At 41.7% G+C, this 15,011-nt stretch overlaps 1 protein-coding gene across 1 annotated transcript in view; it reads left to right on the forward strand.

Annotated features, from left to right (window-relative positions):
* The window catches only part of lpin1a (lipin 1a), a 137,125-nt gene that overhangs the window by 13,222 nt on the left and 108,892 nt on the right, over nucleotides 1–15,011 (forward strand). The gene's annotated exons all lie outside the window — the stretch shown is intronic.

Consider the following 15,011-nt stretch of genomic DNA (forward strand, 5'->3'; position numbering starts at 1 on the left):
GAGTAGTGAACCTGGTGAATTCTGTCACCAAGTGGTTGAGGCCAAAACATAGCATGTTTTCAAGGATGACTTGGAAAATAGTGTTTAGGGTTAAAAGATTAAAGGGGTGAAAGTCAGAACAGGGTACTAAGTTGGATGATCAGCCATGATTCTACTGAATGATGGAGCAGACTTGACAGGTGAATATCTACTCCTGATCTTTCTTTTCTCCCCTATTCCTTTTGAAGCAGTTTGTTTTTCTTTTGAACATCTCCCTATGTTTGAGCTGATTTAAATGAGTAACAATTCAAGCTACACATGGGCCAGGCAATCACCATCTCAAATGAGGCAACCTAATCAATACTAATCGGTTTTTTTCAATGGCATTACCAACACTGAATTCCCCCTGCGGCCACATCCTGGGGTTACCACTGATCAGAAATCAAATTGAAACTGCCATATGAATTATATGACCTGTTCTTGTAGCCAAAGACTGGGAATTCTGTGGCATTTGTCACCTCCTGACAACCTAATTTCTGTCCACCTTCTACAAGGCACATGTCAATCTAGGAAGACAACTTGCCTATATCAGTGCAGCTACATTAACACTCGAAACTTGACCCTAAACAGGATGAAGCAGCCCACTTGACTGGTACCACCTTCAAAATTGACCAATGTACAGTGGTAGCAACATGTATCGCCTACAGGATGTAACTCACCAAGGTTCCTTTGCCAGTACCTTCCAAAACCTCCCTGGAAGGAAAAGGGCAGCAAATGTGTAGGAACATCACCACCTGCATGGATGTACAGTGAGCTCCATTCCATTTCTGGGAATTACATTTCACACTCCCAGCTTGCACAGACTGTGTACACTGCCTCTGGAGTTTATTCTAATGTTATTTCTGCCTTTTGAGAAGTTATCATGCCTGCACCAGCTGGTTAAATGTGCAATATTGCCTAGTCCCAATCTCTTGCATTTTCCCCATTATCTTTTGAGCTGTAATTTTTATCTAAATCATCCACTGCCCTCATGATTGCCTCAATTGAACCTGCCTCCATCACGCTTGCAGGCAATGCATTTCCTACCTTAATGCTTGCTGAGTGAAAACAAAACACTTTTTTTTCCTCACTTGATCTGTTTCTTTTGCACATTTTTAAGTCTGCTCGCTCTCCAATTCTTCCTATGAGTACTCCATTGAAGTCTAACTCATAGGTGCAGCATGACTTCGCTGCTCTTTTACTCTATGCCCCTTTTTATAGTGAGGCCTAGAATACTGTAAGCTTTTAAGTTTTCTCTTCCTGTGATTCTACACAAATTGTTAAAAGGCAGCATCTTTACTCCTACAAACCCTTTATCATTGTACTAAATACATCATTTCATTTTTCCTCATTGAACTTTATCTGCAGCTATCCACTCACTCCATCCAATTTGTCAATGTTATTGAGTCACACAGCATGGAAACGACCCTTCAGTCCAACCAGTTTATGCCAAATATAATTCCAAGCTCAAATAGTCCCACATGCCTGCTCCTAGCCCATATCACAACCTTCTATGCTCCAGTGGAAAAAGTCTCAGCCTATCTAATCTTTCTTAACTCCAAACCTTCCATACCTGGCAACATCCTGGTAAATCTCTTCTGAACCCTTTCCAGCTTAATAATACCCTTCCTATAACTGGACGACTAGAACTGGACGTGGTATTCCAGAAGAGGTCTCGCCAATGTCCTGTACAATTTCAAGACTTCCCCACTCCTATACTCCAGACTGAGCAATGAAGGCAAGTGTGCCAAATGCTTTTTTTCACTACTCTGTCTACTTGACACAAACATCAAACAATGATGTCTCTGAACCCTTAGGTCCTTCTGTTCTACAACACTACCCAAGGCCCTACCATTAACTGTATAAGCTCCACCCTTTTGTACCAAAATGCAAAACCTTGCATTCATCCAGATTGAACTCCATCTGCCATTTTTCAGCCCTTGACCCATTTGAACAAGATCCCTTTCTTCATTTTAGAAAACCTTCTTCACTTGAGGTTGGTTGGCTTGCCGAGCTGGCTTGTTCTGCAGTCGTTTCATTACCATGCTGGGTAACATCATCAGTGCAGCTTCTGAAGCGTCTGTGTATTTTCCACACTCAATGCATATGGATAAGGAGAACCACCAATTCAACTGGGACAACACCAAAGTCCTGGGACAAGCTAAGCAGAGACAGACACAGGAATTCCTAGAAGCCTGGTACTCCATGAAGAAAGCCATCAGTAAACACATAAAACTTGACCCCATATACACTCCACTACAAAGGAAAACCGGAAGTGAGGTAATCCAGCTCAACGGATTCCTGAGTTTAAAAACCAGGTGGGAAAACACACTGGCGCTTCATCAGAGGCTGCACTGAGGATGTTACCAAGCATGGTAACGAAACGTCTGTGGAACAACAAACCAGCTCGGTGAGCCAACCAACCTCAACACCCACAACCAGAGCTACAAATCTACTCCAAAACCTTAGAACGTTCTTCACTGTCTACAATGCCACCAATTTTGGTGTCACCTGCAAACTTACTAACCATGCCTTCTATATTCACATCCAAATCCTTTACATAAAGTGACAGTCAAGAGGACCCAGAAGTGATCCCTGTGGAACACCACTGGTCACAGGCCTCCAGTTTGAAAACCAACTCTCCACCATCACTCTGGCTTAACAGCAGGAGACAATTATGTAAACTCACCCTGAATCCCATGTGACCTAACTTTACTAATTAGTCTACCGTGCGGAATCTTGCCAAAGACTTTACTCAAATACAAATAAACAATGTCTACTGCTCTAGCATCCACCTTTTTGCTAACTACTTCTTGAAAAGCCCCAATCAAGTTGGTGAGACACCTTTTTCTTGCATAAAACCCATGCTATCCGTAATCCATTTTTCCACCTCTAAAATGTACATAAATCCTATCTTTTTATAATCGGCTCCACCTTACCCACAACTGAAGTCGGACTCTAAGGTCTATAGTTCCCCAATTTCTCCTTACAACCTTCCTGTAACAAAGTTACAACATTAGCCATGCTCCAGTCATTAGGCACCTCACCACCTGTAGTTATAAATGGTGCAAATATTTCTGCAAGGGATCTCGTAATTTGATCGCTTACTTTCCACAATGTTCTGAGATACATTTAGATTAGGTCCTGGAGATTTATCTGCTTTTGTAGTCTCTAAGACCTCCCAAACATCCTCTTCTCTAATGTGAACTGTTTTTAAAGCTTCAAAGTTTATTTCTCTGCATTCCCTTGACTCCATTTCTTTCTCCACTGTTAAAAACTGATACATTAAATAAATATTTTGCATCTCTTCCATCTCCTGGGGCTCAACACAAAGATAACCTCCCTTGATCTTTAAGAGACATTACCCTCTTGCTTTTAATGTGTTTGTAGAATCTGTTAGGGATAATCCAATCCTTCTGTACCAATGCTATCTCATCTCTTTGCTGCTTTGATTTCTGTCAAGAATGCCCTCATGCTGTATATAGATTTTAAGAGATTCAACTGAACCAAGTTGTCTATATCTGAAATCAGATCATCTTTCTTTTTTATTCTTGACTAGAACGTCTATCTTTATTCATCCATTTGTCCCTTTAATATTACCAGCCTTACTTTTCACCCTAACAGGAACAAAATGCCTTTGAATTCTGGTCATAACATTGTTGAATGCCTCCCACTTGTCAGACTTCCTTTTTACCTGCCACTAGTCTACTCCAATCAACTTTTGAAAGTTCTTGTCTTGTACCATTTTAAAATTTGCCTTGCTCCAAATAAAAACTTTTCCTCTTTATGGAAGGCTTATCCTTTCTTCTGAAGTTGTATACTGTCCTCTTCAGTAAACATTGCTTCCAGGTTTCGTATCATCTGCAAATTTTGAAATGATCCCCTGCATTCCAAGATCTATAAATGATATAGATCAGGAAAAGCAGGAGTCCCAGTACTGACCCCTGGGGAACTCCATAACAAAACTACCTCGTAATCATTATTCTTTTTCAGGTCTGGTAATGTGTGGTGGGAAAGCACAATTAACATTTTGGGCCCAGTAGCCCTTCAGAACTGATTGTAGCTGGGAAAAGATTTTTATATATTGCTGAAGATGGGGTGGGGAGAGGAGTAACTGGTAGGTGGAGATGGAGCCCAGACCAAGGAATGGGTAAAGGTCAGCCTGGGAGAATGAATAGCTGCTAGTGGTGACCATTAGTAGCTAACAATGGATTGGTTGTGATAGCAGCCCGTGTGATGACAAGGCCTGGTCTTGGGGCTCGGGCCCTAAGATGATTGAACTTGTTGTTGAGCCCTGAAAGCTGCAATGACATCAAGTGAAAAATAAGGTGCTGTTCTTCCAGCTTCAGCTGAGCTTCACTGAAGCATTGCAGCAAGCCTGAGACAGATGTTGGCCAGGAAACAGTGTCCTGAAGTGACAGGCCACTGGAGGCTCGGGTCACTTTTTGCAGACAGAACATAGGTGCAAAGCAGTCGCCCAGTCTGTTGGCTCTCCCCAGTATAGAGCAGACCACATTGAGCAGTGAATATAGTAGACCAGTTTTGAGTAAAGTGCAGGTAGATTGTTACTTCATCTGGAAGATGTCTGAAGCCTTTGATAGTTTGGAGGGAAGAAGTAAATGAGTGGGTGTTACACCTTCTGTAATTGCGGAGGAAGGTGCCGTGGGTCTGCAGGGAGGTGTCGAGAGTGCAGGAGGAGTGGACCAAGGTGTCCCGGATGGAACAGTCCTTGTGGAAGGCTCCCCAGGGAGGGGAGCAGAATATGTTTGGTGGGATCCTGCCAGAGGTGGCAGAAGGAGTGTCGATTGTCCTCTGACTGTGGATGTCGGTGGGATGGTAGTTAAGGATGAGAGGAATCCTATTGCTGTTGTGGGAGGGAAGAGAGTGGGTGAGGGCAAAAGTGCAGCAGATGGGTCTGACTCGGCTGATGGCCCTGCCAACCGTGGTGGGGAATGCTCAGTTGAGGAAGAAGGTGGACATTTTGGAAGCCCCCTTGTAGAAGATGGCATCATCAGAACAAATGAGATGAAGAAACTGGGAAAATGGAGTCTTTACAGTAAGTAGGGGGTGAGGATGTATAGACTGGCTAACTGTGTGGGAGTCAGTGGTTTTGTAGTGGATGTTGGTGACCAGTCTACCCCAGAATTGGAAATGGATGTTGAAGGGAAAGGAGTCTGATGGACCAGGTGAGGGTGAGAGTTGGGTGGAATTTGGAAGTGAAGCAGATAGACTTCGCTAATTCTGGACTGGAGAAGGAAGCAGTACTGCTGATTTCATTGATTTACCAGAGAAACAGTTGTGGGTTGGGGCTAAAATAGGACTGGAATAAGGAATGTTCCACGTACCCAACAAAGAGACGGGCATAACTGGGGCCCAGCATGTGCCTATGGCCATCCCTTTTTTATCTGAAGTGAGAGGAGTTAAAGATGTTGCTCAGTGAGGATGAACTCGGCCAATCCTGACAGTCCATGTCGTCTCTCCTAGCTGATGTAGCCACTTCAGGCACTTTGTTATTGATAGCTTGATATCATATTAATGTGATTTTATATTTTTCTGAACCTAACATTATCAAAGATAAATACACACTCTTAAACATCATAAAGGGATATGTTTTATTCTCACTTCTTCCAGTTGGCTTGTATAATGTTGCTACAAGGGATTTATTCTTCAGATCTTGTCAAAGCATTGGGAAATGAAACAATTGCTGGTGATCTCAGATTGACCTGGATAAAAAACAATCACTTTAAAAGACATTTGAGTTGATCTATTACATAATATGAATGAGGAATATTTTGCTCAAACTTTACTGAGATGTTAGATCAGCTGATTCCACTTGCACATCTGTCAAGTAAGTTCTAAAATATTTGCATATCTGGAACATAATCTGGCCCAGTTGCATAAAATAGGAAAAAAGAAAATGAACAGTGCAGCCAAATCCTGAAAGCATTGTAAAACTAAGAAGCTGAAGATGTGGATTTATAATTGAAAATTCCTTCTCTACAATTGAAGCATTATTTCTGTTGCCTTTGTCTTGACAACCCTGCTGGTGTAGCTACAATGATTAAATAATGCCCCACTTGTAGTGCCCAGGCCATCCTTTCTATACATGATTGGCTGTTTGTGAAGGAAAACTGAGCATTCTGGCCATTTTCGATTTCAACTGCTATATCATCTATTGTCTTGGTTTCAAACACAAGTAGATAAGTATAAAGCTATAATATTGATGCTGTGATGCACATTATGCTGTGGTGTGGTTATGCCATCTTTTTGTCACTACATTGGGATTACACCGTTATCTTGGATAGATCTAACTGAACAAATAATTTACAGTACTTTTGGGTAAGCATCTCTGAACTGGCATTTTTTACATTCATACAGCAAGTGTAAATACGTCACAATATGAAAATTTTAATATTCCATGATATTTATATAAGAAAAATACTTGTGGTATTAGAATAAGAATAACCAAATACAGGTGATGTCACTCCTAAACAGACACAGATATCATGCTAAGCTGGGTAGACAAAATGGCAATCCCTTTATACTTGCATTATCTTCTTGATTAATAATTTCTGCTTCTCAAGAACCATCAATAATTCTTCAGCTCTGGCTCCAAATATGCATTCCTATTAGCCTGGTTAATTAAACAGTACAGCCTCTTAAACCAAATAGAACTAATGTTGCTTCAAATCTTAAACCAGATCTTCAGGAATTTACACCTAAATTAGCAATGCTTTGGGAGAATACATTTCTTTAAATTGTGGTTGCGCTAGTGGTTTACTGACTAGTCCCTGATCTCTCCAATCTGGATTCAGTTTAAGGAAAATGTTGGATCTTATCTTATTTTACCTTGGTTCGTGACAAGTAGTTGGATCACGAGCCAATAATAACAAAAAAGCAACCACAGTAACTCGATCACTTTTTTTCCACATTTTACGATTCCTTTCTGGGGCCCCAATGAGACATTGAACTCCTGCTGTGAGGACATAGTTGTGCAGAGGTCACAAGGAGAGTTGGGGAAACCTACCATCTTTAAAAGATTCCAAACACCCCACTGAGCAAGATTCCATTTTGAGCTCACCTAGAGATTCGCTTACACAATTTCAGCTAGTTTAGGCTCGGACTCCCTAAACCGTGGGCTGCAAACAACAGCTGGCAGGCTCATAGGATGAGATTTTGGGCAGAGGCAGAATTGAGGTGATGTCACCAGGATGGTAATCCAAATGTCTAAGCTGATTCTCCTGGAGACATTGAATCATAGACCTACATTTTGAAATTTAAATTCAACTCTCAAATCGAGTTGAAAAGCAGTTTCAGTGAAGTGATTATGAATCTAATTGCTTTTCTTACAAAACCTATCTGGTTCAGTAATGTCTGTTTTAGGGAAGGGAAGTTTGCCATCTATCCCTGGTCTGGTGTACATACGACTCCAGATCCACAGCAATGTGCTTGTCTCTGAACAGCCCTGGGCAATGTCTTAGCAAATCATTCAATTCCAAGGCAATAAGGGATGGGCAACAAATTCTGGCCTTTCCAACAACACCCACATCCCATCAAAATAATACCTTCTTAAAAATAATTGGGGATTGCATGATCTGACCCTCTCTCTGTGCAGTGCTGGCTGTGGAGAAACCTACTGGAACTTTTGCAATGGGGTACTTTGATAGAGCTGTCACTCCCAGGCATTATAATGAAATGTACTGCTACTGAGGGCTTGAGAGATGTGGCGAGTTGGGAAGGATGGTTGGTGAGCCAGGAGGTCTTCGGGGTTGGGTGGGGGGAGTGGAAAGTGACAGCAAAGTGATGAGTTGTGGAGATGGCAAGCTAGGTGATATCATTTTATAAAATATTGATTTCAAAACATCATCCTGTTCACACCACTCAATTCTCAACCCCTCTCCCACCCTCAACTCTCACCCTCTATTTCCTGCATTATCAACTCTTTCTTAACCCTAACCCACCTGCTGAACTGTCATCGCTCCCCTACCCCCATCCATCACTCCACTTCTCTCTTTGACAGTACATCAATTTTAAAAGCATTATGTTAGGGTTATAGCTACAAAAGTTCAGAGAAGTTTATTCATTGGAGTATAGAAGGATGAGGTGGTATCTAATTGAAACTTTCAGAAGACTGAATGAACCGGACAGAGTGGATGTTGGGAAGAGCTTCCATTGGTAGGAGAGACTAGAACCCAAGGGCACAGCCTTAAAGGGAAGACCTTTTAGAATGGAGTCAAGGAGAAACTTCTTCAGCCAGAGAGTGGTAAATCTATGGAATTCACTGCCACAGAAGGCTGTGGAGGCCAGATCACTGAGTACACTTAAGACTGAAATAGATAGGTAGGTTCCTATGGGGAGAATGGGTGTGAGCAACTTATCAGCCATGGTTGAATGGCAGAGCAGACTCGATGGGCCGAATGGCCTAATTTCTGTTCCTACATCTTATGGCCTTAAGAACTTGTTTCAGCGCAATTTTTAGAAAAGGCATGAATTGTAGTAACGCTGGTGTCCACGAGGATAGTGCTGGAGTTTTGACAGCTGAAGCTATCGTGTAGTGAAACAGTGAACATTGGTACATATGCCCCTGCTGTCAAGACAGAAAGACTCCTCCTTTAAGGATGTTTTCAAAAACGAGATATTACCATCAGTCACTGGAACAGATATAAGAATATAACATTTCATAAGGTGTAACAGTTTACACTGCATGAGCAAAGGGTGTTGATTGGTTAGCAAGTGGACTCTTTTTGAGGTGATGCCATAGGGAATATATCAAAAAATAGTTATCCCATAAGCATTAGTTTAAAAAAAATTAAACTGAAGATACACCAACTCCAATTGGTCTGCACTTTGTCACCTAATGTCTGGCATAATGCTTGCAAACTCCACAGCTGAGGGGATGTATGATATGACCCACCAGTCATTCGCGCACAATATACAGATCTTAACATCACATTGGTATGAAATTCATATCACGTTCATTTCTGTGGTAGGTGACTGTCTTTGAGATTGGCAGTATCCTGTTAGTGGAGATTAGTGCTTATGTTGCAACTGCATTGTGCCACGTGAAAATGCTAACATCTTTGAAAGTTTTGAGACCCCTCCTTTACATGATGAGTTGAGGTAAGCTGGTCTAATTTTAGGATCGACAGTGGCAGCCTTGGGCCTATTTGTGAGTTTGCATGATGTACAGTGAGCAGTGATATGACCAGGATTACAATTATCATGCAGGATTGTTCTTAACGTGCTCTCATTCAGCATCAAGCTTACATGGTGAGCGAATGGCTCAGGACTTATGAAGGTTGTTGAGACCAAACTTGTAGTGCACAGAGCTGTAGGAAGACCAATGTGTGCACTGACCAGTGAAGGTAAGCATGTGGTAGAGAACATTAAGAATGGATTTCTCAAATAGCTTGTCAACGAAAGGGTGATCATCAAATTGAAAAATCGAGCAATGATGAATTTGAATGTGGGCTGGAGTCCACCAACATCTGTGGGTAATTATTTTATGTGCAGCTGACTCCATTCTGCATATTGGAAACTTGTTAGGGGTTGTTATTCCATTGAAAATGGGTTTCTGTCTGAAATTACTGAACATTTTGAGAAAATTGAGTTGTTTGAGCATACATAATGTTGTTCAGGGTGAACTCAACAGTGTGAATTACTGAAGTCACACAGTCAATTAATACAAATTCAGACAACTTGGCTGCACGTGTCTAGATTGTAATCATGCATAATGATGTAACACAATTGTCTATTGTTTTCTTGAATGCTGCTTTAGTGAATAGGCTAGCAATGTTGAATGAGCACATGAACAGTTGGATTATAGGTCTTGTACAGCCTTCACGTGAAGGAATCCCTTACTGTATACGTGGAAAACCTTGCTCAGACCTTGTTGCAGCAACTTGCTCAACCATGTGGCCAATTCATCTTGTGTAGAGATAATAAGGTGTAGAACTGGATGAACACAGCCAGCCAAGCAGCATTAGGAGCAGGAAAGCTGACGTTTTTGGTCTGGACCCTTTAGAAAAAGGTAATACTGGGTGAAAACATGTATGTACAAAACAACACTAGTGTTGCCAGCTTGCTGTCCAGTCTAATTAACATGATTTTCTGAAGGGTCCAGACCCAAAACGTCAGCTTTCCTGCTCCTCTGCTGCGTTCATCCAGCTCTACACCTTGTTTTCTCATGTTGTGTAGAATCAGTCCAAAGATAGTGGGCATAAAGGGGCAACACTCCTTAATCCATCTTGTTGGGCAGCTCTCTCTTTTAGTACATTAACAGGATGAGGGCATCCCTGGCTAGGCAGCATTTATTGTCCATCCCCAATTGCCCAGAGGGCAGTTGAGTCAACCACATTGCTGTGGGTTTGGAGTCACCAGGTAAGGATGCAGTTTCCTTCCCTGAAGGATACTATTGAACCAGATGGGTTTTTCCCCTGACAATGGTTTCATGGCCATCCTTAGACTCTCTCTCTTTTATTTCCAGATTATTATTGAATCCAGATTCAATCTTCTGCTGTGGTGGGATTTGAACCCAGGTCCCCAGAATGTTGAGTCTCTGGATTAACAGTCCAGCAATGATACCACTAGGCCATCACTTCCCTGAGTACAGACTATGAAAGTGGGGCCTTGTGATCCTTCTGACCTTGTGGGTTAGGGGCAGCTGGCTTGTATATACTCGTATGCAGTAAAACGAGGATGCTCATGCAGTTGAAGTTTAGCATTCTTGCAAGAGTGCAAGATAAGCTTCAGCAAGAGAGTCTCTCTTCTCTCTGCAATGCTCAATTTCTGTACTAACATCAAATGACTGTATTGCTTTGTGAAGCCAAAATAAGAAACGCACAATGGTTAGAACATCTAAAAGTCACCAAAAGATAACCTGGTAGCAAGGGAGGAAATAAAATGCAAAAGTTCTGCTTCTCACTACTTATTAATCTAGTTTAAACCTAGAATGATAATCCAAACAGATTCCAGGATGATCCTGAGTTTGTGCAACAGCTCAGTCTGAAGTTAAACCGCAATGCCAACACAGCTTTAACGTCACAATTCTGTAACTGATTGTTTCAGTATATACTATGGCCAGTACAATGTCATTAATTTCTTGCTATTGTTTTGAATATTCTGGTTATAATTGTGCTGTAGTAATCAGTGGTGTTGAATGAGCTGTGATTGTGCAGTTACTAGAATCTACACACTGAAGCCCTTGTTGAAAAGATCACCCTATTGCAATCGTGTGTTAGGACAAAAAACATCACGCTAATTAGACTGGACAGCAAGCTGGCAACAGTAGTGTGGTTTTGTACATACGTGTTTTCACCCAGTGTTACAGAATTCTGACCTGAATGTGAGAAGAAAGATGACATTATGGGAATTATTCCCCAGCTGTTACATTCCCTAAAATACCATGTCAGTTCAACAGATGTCCGCTCCTTCCAAAGATGGAACAACAAATTGGTTTGTATCTGTTTTTACTGAATCATAAACTTCTGTAATTATTCGTATTTTCAACTAAACTCTTGGCTGTGCAAAGTGAAATTTGAAATCCATGTAAAATGCATTCAGTGATGAGAAGTTTGTATGTTTTCACTGACAACTGAGATGAAAATGTGCCCTTTGCAGGCTTTCATTTTAAAGTGACACAATAATAAACTACATTTTATCTCAGTAAAAGTATCTAAACGTAAGAAAAGGAACAGTTCCTTGAGTCTGTCTTGCTATTCGGTGAGATTTTGATCAGCATTGATTACTGATCAATATCCCAAATCTCTATTTACTTGAATATATACCATATCCTTTTAAAACTAACAAAAAATAAGTCACTGGTTTTCTATTGTCCTAGTCTCAATAACTTTTAGAAAGTTCCAGGCTTCTATTATCCTCTAAAGAACTGAGGCTGCATGCTACATGATCCTACCAGGTATGTTTTTTGGCAGTGGGGAAGCAGACAAAACAGGGCAGGAGCCCTGCCCTACACACTCCAAGCTCACCCCACCATATGGACAGTAGGTGGCTGTTGAAATAAATAAGGATTAATTGAGCCAACATTGCGTTGCTTATGCCATAATGTGTCTGGTGCAGGCAGCTGGATGGGAGTAGGCAATCTTGTTTTTTTTTTTTTTTTTGCAAAATGCAGTAAGGAGGGGTCTACTGTCTATAGTGACTTTTTGTGCATTGGGAGCACCTTCTCAGAAGCTAGGATCCTCTTCCTCCTTCATGCAAAATGTAAAACTCCACCCCTTAAACTCCCCACCCACCATTCACCAGGTCACCAGAATCCCACCTTCCACCACTTCCATAAAAAAATCAAATAAGGATTAATAAGCAAAATGAATAATCATGTGCAATCCTTTAATGCAGAGATTCCCAAAGAGTGGGCCATGTGGAAATGAAGAGGAGGATTGACTCATGAGCTCTGGGGTTAGCAATGCCTGTGGTGGTGCTCTGACTGCTAACAGTGGAGAGGTCCCATTTAACCCTCCGTGTGTTTAAAATGGGTATGGCCTAGCTGACTGCCTGATTTCTCTTTGAAAAAAGTTAACAAAAAGTAAGGTGCAATGCTTCAACAGAGGCCAGTATCCACCCCTCTACCAAATCCAAGTCGCCATTCATCAGAGGCTGCACTGAGGATGTTACCAAGCATGGTATCGAAACATCTGCGGAACAACAAACCAGCTCACCGAGCCAACCAACCTCAACACCCACAACCCGAGCTACAGATCTACTCCAAAACCTTAGAATCAAGTCACCCCTTATGAACAGACCTTTGACCATAGTACTGCCTCAGTCAGGTACCAGAGTGTCAGTATCCCTGACCCTTGCCCTTTTTATATGTCAGCTGGGGTTCTTTTAATCTGGCCCAATCAGGGAATTCCTATTCCATAGGAAGCCCAATGATCTTTTGGGGAAGGAAACTGCCACCCCTACACGATCTGGCCTATGTGACTCTGTACTGATGGCAATGTCGTTGATTCTTAAATGGCCTCTGGGCAACTGGGGATGGAAATAAATGCTGGTGCTGCCTTCACCCTGTAAAATGATTTTTCTTTTTTCTAAAAAAAAAAGAAAAATCAAATATGGATGGTAGAAGGCTACTTTTGTTTCCATTTGAGAATCCTGCAACTGGCTTGGGAGACAACCTCTCTGGGTCTATTGGGCAATGGTTACTGACTGCCATTCTGTTAGTGGAGGCTGTAGTAGCCTGGTTGGTTGCTGTCTTCTGTCCTTTGTCCTCTCTCTTTTTGGCTGATTTTAGGCAACAGAGGTTCTGGCAACCAAGCAGCTATTTTTGCCTTCCTGGAAGGAAGGTCCCTCTCGCTTAGAGACTACACTACCACCTCCCTCCCACCCAGCTGAGGTAGCTCCTAATGTTTCCCAGGGTCTTGATTCCAAAGACAAACTATTTTTGGTGATACTATATTTTTAAAATAAGATTTAAGGCTGTAACCTCTTGACATTTGAAGGGGGTCAGGCCGCACCATCAAGGTGAGGAGAAGCCACAATTGAATGGAACAGGCTGAAGTACAGTGGGAAAGTCAAAACAAAAGTGCGATCACCTGGAATGGAGAGACATAACTTGCCAAGTCACTACCAGAGAAGCCACCTCCAGTTGCCTGATATTTTAGTCTCTAAATTACACCTCTTTGCCCCCACACCTGCAAACTAATCTTGCCTCCTCCACAATAATATTTCCTCTCCTCGCTTGACCTTAAATCGTGTTGGTCCATGATGCAGTTTTTCTCAGCAAGTGATTGAGAGAGAGAAAGCAGCACTTTTTTTTTCTTCATCAATTACACTTGTCTTTTGCCTTGTAGTTGTGGTACAACACAGCACACCTCTTGCATGTCAAATCAAGTCCTCCATGCCTTCAGTAAATTGGTCCCATCAGCATTTTTGGTCGAAATGCAAACACTCAAATTCACCTGAAGTAGTGAGAATGAAACAAATGTGGTAATGCTAAGTATTGAATTTAGTAAAAGGTCTCAATTGTGTCATTTCCATTTCAATATTTTTACCACATTGAGAGTCTCTCTTTTCTTACTGAAAATGTCAAGATTGTACAAGGAATTTTAAAATAATTTGGTGTCATATTATTTTTGGTTCCATGTAATTATTGTTGTGCCCTGCCAGAGTATATCTGGAGAAGAAGTAGTGTTTGGAGTACACCTTCAACTGCTGTGAGACAGGTTGGACTGCAGCATCGATGCCCAGAATATTACTGTATTTTAACTTTTGTTAGGATAATGTGGAAGTGCCTCTGCTTTGGTGGGGGTGGGGTTGTTGATTTTTTTTTTTGTATGGTTAATTACACTTTTTGAAATGATAAGTGAAATCACTCTTTGAGACTGATGCTCAAAGATTGCAATAGTCATACAACTCTTTGCCATGTGAATGAATCTCTTATGAATTGAAACATAGAAAATAGGAGCAGTAGTGGGCCAATCAGCCCCTGTTTCTGCTTTATCTCCCATCCTCCATGTCCTTTTAGGGAAGGTAATCTGACAGCCTTACCTGGTCTGGCCTACATGTGACTCCAGACCCACAGCAATGTGGTTGATTGCTGAACTGTCCTCTGGGCAATTGGGGATGGACAACAAATGCTGCCTGGCCAGCAAAACCCTCATCCCATGAATGAATAAAGACTACTTGGTTCCTTTTTAGCCCTAAGACCTATATTTAACTCCTCCTTCAAAACATTCAATGTTTTTTGGCTTCTATTATTTTGTGTGGCCAAAAATTTCACCGACTTGCCACTCTCTGGGTGAAGAAATTTCTTCTCCTCCTTCGGTCGTAAATGGCATCTCCTCTTGTGCGTGGGGACCCTGCAGCCTTCAGGACTCTAATATTAAAGATTTTTAAATAATTTTAGGGCCTCAATACCACCACCTATGCCCTCTTCCCTCACTGCTTTCCCCCACCCCTCACTCTGTGTCTTGACATGGGCTGATTTCAGCACAGCCAATCCATTTTCACCTCCTACTGTCCCCATTCTTTTT

The sequence above is a fragment of the Rhincodon typus genome, chromosome 5 (assembly GCF_021869965.1).
Source record: "Rhincodon typus isolate 14 chromosome 5, sRhiTyp1.1, whole genome shotgun sequence".
Classification (NCBI taxonomy): domain Eukaryota; kingdom Metazoa; phylum Chordata; class Chondrichthyes; order Orectolobiformes; family Rhincodontidae; genus Rhincodon; species Rhincodon typus.